The sequence below is a fragment of the Triticum dicoccoides genome, chromosome 2B, assembly GCF_002162155.2.
Source record: "Triticum dicoccoides isolate Atlit2015 ecotype Zavitan chromosome 2B, WEW_v2.0, whole genome shotgun sequence".
In the NCBI taxonomy this organism is placed as follows: Eukaryota; Viridiplantae; Streptophyta; class Magnoliopsida; order Poales; family Poaceae; genus Triticum; species Triticum dicoccoides.
The window spans coordinates 375,856,364-375,864,136 of NC_041383.1; the positions used below are offsets into that span (position 1 = coordinate 375,856,364).

Here is a 7,773-nt window from a genome sequence, read left to right on the forward strand (position 1 = left end):
TGCTATGCTTGCTCCTATGCTTCACTTAAATTTTTAGAGCCATGGATTTGCTCTAGTGCTTCACTTATATCTTTTTGAGCACGGTGTGCTTTGTTATTTTTGAAGAAATGCTCTCATGCTTCACTTAGATTTATTTGAGAGTTAGTAAATTTTAAGAAATTCTCTCTTGCTTCACTTAGATTATTTTGAGAGAAATAAAAAGAAATTGTGCTCATGATCTTCACTTATATTTGTTTGAGATTATCAAAAGCAACATATGAAAATAGTCCCAAAGTGATAGATAACCAAGGAGGATATAACAAAAACTTTCATGAAGATCATTGGACAAAATAAACTTGATTCTTAGTAATGGTTTTGAGATATGACGATATGATATGTGAGTCATGTTGATGAGTAATTGTGCCTTAGTAAGAATATTGATGTTAAGGTTTGTGATTCCCTATGCAAGCACGAAAGTCAATAATTATGCAATAAAATTTATATCCTACTTATGGCGCATTATTCGGTGTTACTTATGCTTAATGCTTGGGTACGAGATTTTTTGCTTTTTGGTTGGTCGCTTCTCAATCTTTTTGCTAAACTTCATTTTGCACTAAGTATGATCGCTACTTGTGCATACAAAACCCTTTAAACCAGTTTTGCCTTATGAGTCCACTGTACCTACCTATATGCGGTATTTCCATGACTTTCTAAGCAAATCTGCATATGCCATCTCTAATTTTCAAAATAAATTTCTCTTTTGCGTGCTCTACCGCTCGCGAGGCGGTGAAGGGTGACCAATATTATCCATGCTAGATGTGTTATTCTCACGATGAGTATTTATTCACTTGTCATTGCACGAGAGTACGGCAAGGGTATTAGGGATGCCCAATCCTGAAATGAAAAATGAATTTACTTTATGTTGTCAAATAATAAATTCCTTGGAAAGTGTTGGTATGGAGGGCACCCGTGGATACGGTTAGCCATGGAAAGTGAAAGTAATGGTGGAAAAGGGAATAAACTGTATTTTCTGTTTGGGAACCGCCTATGATGTATCTAGCATGGAAAGTGTTGAGATCTCTAAGTCGTTTTCGTTGGTGGGAAAAGTATGCCTCTCAAAAATATTTTTATCTCTCAATTTAAGCTCTGAGCTCTCGCACCTCTACAAATCCCAACTTCCCTCCACGAAGGGCCTTTCTTTTACTTATGCAATTTTTATTTTTGAATTTGAGTCTCCATCTTCTCTTATAAAGCACCAACTAAGGGGCACTATGATCGTATTTGAGCATTGGGTGTAGCTAATATTCGAGTGTGTTTCATGAATGGATCAATGATTGAGCATAATGGGCTAGGGATAACTTGCTTTAGTGTTGATATTTTGAAGACATGGTTGCTTGTTGGTTTGCTTGAGTATTAAAGTCTTCATGTCAAAACTAGACTATTGCTTTGAATCATATAAAATTCCATATGTCCATGCTATAAAGAAAAGAAATGTGATGAACATGTTAGGCAGCATTCCACATCAAAAATTCTGTTTTTATCATTTACCTACTCGAGGATGAGCAGGAATTAATCTCGGGGATGCTGATACGTCTCCAACGTATCTATAATTATTGATTGTTCCATGTCGTTATATTATCATTCTTGGATATCTTACAATCATTTTTTAGTCATTTTATATCATTTTTTGGTACTAACCTATTGACATAGTGCCCAGTGCTAGTTGTTGTTTTCTGCATGTTTTTTACATTGCAGGAAATAAATATCAAACGGAGTCCAAACGCAGTGAAACTTCTTGAGGATTTTTTTGGGCCAGAAGACATCCAATGGGCCAAGGAAGCACCTGGGGGTGCCTCGAGGGAAGCAGCACCCACCAGGGCACGCCCAGGTGGGTTGTGCCCACCTCGGGTGCCCCCTGAATCGCCTCTTTGCTATATAAATACCCCAATATTCCAAAAACCCTAGGGGAGTCCACAAAAATCAATTCCAGCGGCCGCAGAGTCCAGAACCACCAGATCCAATCTAGACACCATCATGGAGGGGTTCACCACTTCCATTGGTGCCTCTTCGATGATGCGTGAGTAGTTCTTTGTAGACCTATGGGTCCGTACTTAGTAGCTAGATGGCTTCCTCTCTCTCTCTCTCTCTCTTGATTATCAATACAATGGCCTCTTGGAGATCCATATGATGTAAGCCTTTTTGTGGTGTGTTTGTTGGGATCCGATGAACTTTGAGTTTATGATCAGATCTATGTTTTTATCGATGAAAGTTATTTGAGTCTTCTTTGATCTTTTATATGCATGATTTCTTATAGCCTCATATTTCTTCTCCGATATTTGGGTTTTGTTGGGCCAACTTGATCTATTTATCTTGCAATGGGAAGAGGTGCTTTGTAGTGGGTTCGATCTTACAGTCCTTGATCCTAGTGACAGAAGGGGGACCGACACGTATGTATCGTTGGTACTAAGGATAACAAGATGGGCTCTGTGTCTACATAAATAGGTAAATAGATCTTGTCTACATCATGTCATCGTTCTTATTGCATTACTCCATTTCTCCATGAACTTAATACACTAGATGCATGCTGGATAGCGGTCGATGTGTGGAGTAATAGTAGTAGATGTAGGCAGGAGGCGGTCTACTAGTCTTGGACGTGATGCCTACATAATGATCATTGCCTGGATATCGTCATGATTATTTGAAGTTCGATCAATTGCCCAACAGTAATTGTTTTCCCACCGTTTGTTATTTTTCTCGAGAGAAGCCACTAGTGAAACCTATGGCCCCCGGGTCTCTTTTCATCATATTTTCCTTTGCGATCTATTTTCCTTTGCATTTATTTTCAGATCTATTAAACCAAAAATACAAAAATACCTTGATGCAATTCATTTGTTCCGCGATCTATTTATCCTATCTACCACTTTTACCTCACGTTATTTTCCTATCTTGAGGTGCCATACCCGAAAGGGATTGACAACCCCTTTAACACATTGGGTTGCGAGTATTTGTTATTTGTGTGCAGTTGTTATTTACGTGGTGTGAGGAGGTTCTTGTACTGGTTCGATAACCTTGGTCTCATCACTGAGGGAAATACCTACCGTTGCTATACTGCATCATCCCTTCCTATTTGGGGAAATATCGACGTAGTTCTAGCAGACATAACATACCACGCCCGAGGGGCCTGCTTGAGGCCATAGAGGGCCTTGTTGAGTCTGAAGACTTTGTCAGGATGCTTAGGATCTTCAAAACCTGGGGGTTGAGCAACATATACTTCTTCCTCAAGCTTACCATTGAGGAATGCACTTTTCACATCCATTTGATATAAGACGATATTATGATGGTTAGCACAAGCAAGCAATATGTGAATAGCTTCAAGTCTAGCAATAGGTGCAAAAGTTTCATAGAAGTTAATTCCTTGAACCTGTGTGTAGCCTTAAGCTACAAGACGAGCCTTAGTCCTAACCACTAGGACATTTTTGTCTTGGTTGTTGTGGTAGATCCACTTGGTACCTATGATGTTGCGCTTGCAAGGATCTGGTCGCTTGACAAATTCCCACACATTGTTGAGCTCAAATTGATGCAATTCCTCTTGCATTGCTTGAATCCACTTAGGCTCCAGGAATGCCTCATCAACTTTGGTGGACTCTGTGATAGAGAAAAAAGCAAAGTGCCCACAAAAGTTAGACAAATGTGAAGCTTTTGAGCGTGTGAGAGGACCTGGTGCATTGATGTCGTCGAGGATTTTCTCAATCTGCACTTCATTTGGCACACGAGGATGAGCAGGTTGACGACTTTGATTGGGTTGGGCATTTTATTCAGTGCCATTTTCCTCAGGTGCACCAGTACGATTGTCTTCATTGTCAGGAATAACTTCTTCGGCATGTTCTTCAGTGGGTATAATATCCTTAGTAGCCTTGAGCTTAATGGACTCCCTAGGAGGCATTTCATCTAGCACAGGAGGTAGGTCCTTTCTTTGCGAGCCGTTAGTCTCATCGAACCGCACGTCTACAGTTTCAACAACCTTGTGGTGATAGGTGTTGAAGACTCTATAGGTGTGCAAGTCATTTCCGTAACTAAGCATAAAACCTTCATGTGCTTTCGGTTCAAATTTTGAGTTGTGATGAGGATCTCTAATCCAACATTTAGCATCGAAGACTTTGAAATAATTTACATTGGGCTTTTTGTTAGTGAGGAGCTCATATGAGGTTTTCTTGAAGAATTTGTGAAGATATACCATGTTGATGATGTGGCACGCAGTATCAATAGCCTCAGGCCAGAAGCGATGAAGCATCTTGTATTCATCAAGCATGGTGCCATCTCAACAAGAGTCTTGTCCTTGCGCTCCATGATGCCATTCTACTGAGGAGTGTATGGGGCTGATAACTCATGAGTAATACCAAGTTCATCAAGATAGTCATCAAGACTAGTGTTCTTGAACTCGGTCACATTGTCACTCCTGATATGCTTGATCTTCACACCAAAATTCATAGAGGCCCTTGAGGAAAATCATTTGAAGACTTCCTGCACTTCAGTTTTGTACATAATGATATGCCCCCAGGTGTAACGAGCGTAATCTTCAATAATAACAAAGCCATATAATGATGTTGCATTTGTTAGTGGGGCATAATGAGTGGGGCCAAATAGGTCCATGTGAAGCGATTCAAAAGGATGAGTGGTAGTCATGATAGTCTTTGAGGAATGCTTGGATCTAGTCATCTTTCCATCCTCACAAGCCCCGCAAAGATGATCTTTGAGGAATTTGACAACCTCAATGCCGATGACGTGCTTCTTCTTCACAAGCACGTGCAAGTTCCTCATGCCAGCGTGACCGAGTCATCGATACCATAGCCAACCTTCTGAAGCTTTTGCAAGTAGGCATGTGGCGAGCTGTGGTCCTGCAGAGAAATCAACAATATACAAGTCTCCTCTCCTAAAGCCTTCGAAGACTTTGGATTTGTCAAATTCCATGAGTACTATGCAACAATATTTGCCAAAGATGACAACCATATCAAGATCACAAAGCATTAAGATAGACATGAGGTTGAATCCGAGGGATTCGACAAGCATGACTTTGTACATGTGTCGATCCTTTGAGATTGCAACCCTACCTAGACCCCAATACCTTGCTTTTTTCCTTTATTAGTGTAGGTGATATGCTTCATATGCGATAGAGATAGAGCAGAGTCCATGAGTAAGTTCTTGTCACCAGTCATGTGGTTTGTACATCCACTGTCGAGGACCCACTCAGTAGCTTTGAGAGATTCATCCTGGAGATGAATTAGTGCATCTTACGAACTCATATGCTTTAGAGTGAAGAATATGACATTCGTCAGATAGAATTTCATCAAATAGTGCACTAGATACAGCAATAAGGACGTGAGAAATGAGTAATTCATTTCTTCATGATTAGCTTGTGTCCTTTCAAGCACTCTCAGGTCTCCAGCAAATTCTTCAGATGTTTAAGTTCGTCTGGAGACCTCACCCTGCATAAGACATTAGTTCTTTTTCTTCACCACCCACATCTGGAGGGGTGGCAAAGAGTTCATCATTCTGCGAGCTCCATATGAGAAAGGTGACATTCAAGCCAGTGCACTTCATTTCACAGAAGAGGGGTTAGAGTATGCATATGAATAAGCATAGAAATTTTTCGAGGGCTTATGAACATAATGATTTGAAGAATAACGCACATATTCATGACTCTTAGATTTTCCCTGCCAAACAGAAGCATTAGCATGAGGATAAGTGTACTTTTGACCATATGAGGAATTTGATCCATATAAAGACTTTCGTCCATACGAAGAATTTGATCTGGGGTTCCTATTCTTCACAGGTGGTGTCATGAGGACATTCACCTGAAGACTTTCAAGGCACCTTTTGGGAACCCAGATTTTCTTCATAGGAGGACCGTTTCTGCAGTTAGTTCCAACATGTCTAGCAAACACTTCACCATTCTGATTTTTGAATAGTTTATAGTTGGAGTCAAATGATTCATAGAATATGAAGATTGACATGTAAAACCAGATAAAGTGCATGGATCTACGGGAGGTCCTTTTGTAGCAACCCACGAGGTTTTGGGATACTGCTCAGGTTTCCGGTAGGACCCATCAACATTGAGTTTCCTTTCAAAGGCAATACCCTCTTTCCTAGGGTTCTTGTTCAGGGTCTGCTTTTTAAGCACGTCACAAAGAGCCTACCGCCCTTTGAGGCTTTTGTACATGCCTGTCACATACAATTCCTTCAACCCTACATTTTCGTGAGTGATACTTGTGGTATCCTCATATGAGGAATTTGTGACCACGGAAATAGTTAAAGAAGTTGCAGCAATAGAAGCATTTGAACTTTCAGGTGAAGAATTAGCATATTCATGTTCAACGCATTTCAAACAGGGTGCAATGAATTCTTCCTGAGCGGAACTGGTCTGTTGAGCAAGCAAAGAATCATTTTCCCTTTGAAGATCATCATGAGTCACCCTTAGTTTCTCAAGATCTCGCTTTCTTTGAAGAAATTCATAAGAAAGCTTCTCATGATCGGCTAAGAGAGTTTCATGACGACCTTGAAGGTTATCAAACTTAGACTAAAGGGGGAACAAGGTACTCAAAGAAATCAAGTTTGGAATAACTAGGTTTGGTTTTCATCAGATTCATCTTCACTGGATTCAGAGGAAGGACATTTCAGTACCTTGGAACCCTTTGCCATGAAGCAATAGGTGGGAGCAAAGTCATCGCCATGATCATCAGCGGTGTTGGAGTTGCCATATTCCTCAGTGTTGAAGATGGGCTTGCTGATGGAAGCAGTAGCGAGAGCTAGGCTCACCACACCAGAGTCAGACTCCTCAGGTTCCTCCACTTCCTCATCTTCCTCAGGTTCAGCTTCAGAGTCCATTTCCTTGCCAATAAATGCTCGAGCCTTTCTGGAACTGCTCTTCTTGTGAGATGAAGATTTTGACGATGAGGACTTTGAAGATTTCTTCCTTTTCTTCGAGTCATCAGAACTGTCATCCTTGTACTTCTTCTTATTTGATTCCTTCACCCACTGAGAACAATCAGCCATGTAATGACCAGGCTTCTTGCATTTGTGGCAAGACCTTTTCTTGTAATCGTGGGATGAAGAATCTGATCTCAAGTCATCACCTCTTGAAGATTTTCCAAAACGGCCACGCCTTGAGAACTTCTAGGATTTCCTCATGAGCATTGCTAGCTCCTGGCTTAGTTCCTCAGGATCACCAAGGCTGCTGTTAGAATCTTCCCCTTCAGATGAGGAAATTGCCTTGGCCTTCAGTGCACATGATCTTCCATAGCTTGGCCCGTAGAGGTCTCTCTTCTTAGCTTGTTGGAATTCATGAGTATTCGGTCTCTCAAGGATATCAGCGGGATATAGTGACTTGTAGTCTCCACGTTTTTGAATCATCAGTGTCAGTGTATCGAATGAGGAATGAAGTGAACTCAGCAATTTCTTCACCACCTCGTGGTCGATGATGTCGGTGGCACCAAGTTCTTGAAGCTCATTGGAGATGTCAGTGAGGTGATCGAAGGTTTGCTGAACATTTTCGTTGTCGAGTCTTTTGAAGCGATTGAAGATATTGTGAAGTACGTAAACTCAAGAATCAAGTTGTGTTGATATTCCTTCGTTGTCCTTGGATAGCCTATCCCAGATAAGCTTTGCAGTCTCCTAAGCACTCACTCTGTCATACTGTCCTTTGCTCAGATGACCACATATGATATTCTTCGCTTGAGAGTTGAGTTGCTTGAATAACTTCACATCAGCAGCGTTTACGGAGGGGTGATGGAGGGAACG

The 7,773-nt window shown here is 41.0% G+C and overlaps 1 pseudogene; it reads right to left on the minus strand.

Moving 5' to 3' along the window:
- Nucleotides 1-6,548: 6,548 nt before the first annotated feature.
- Nucleotides 6,549-7,386, minus strand: LOC119360881 (annotated as a pseudogene).
- Nucleotides 7,387-7,773: the final 387 nt, after the last annotated feature.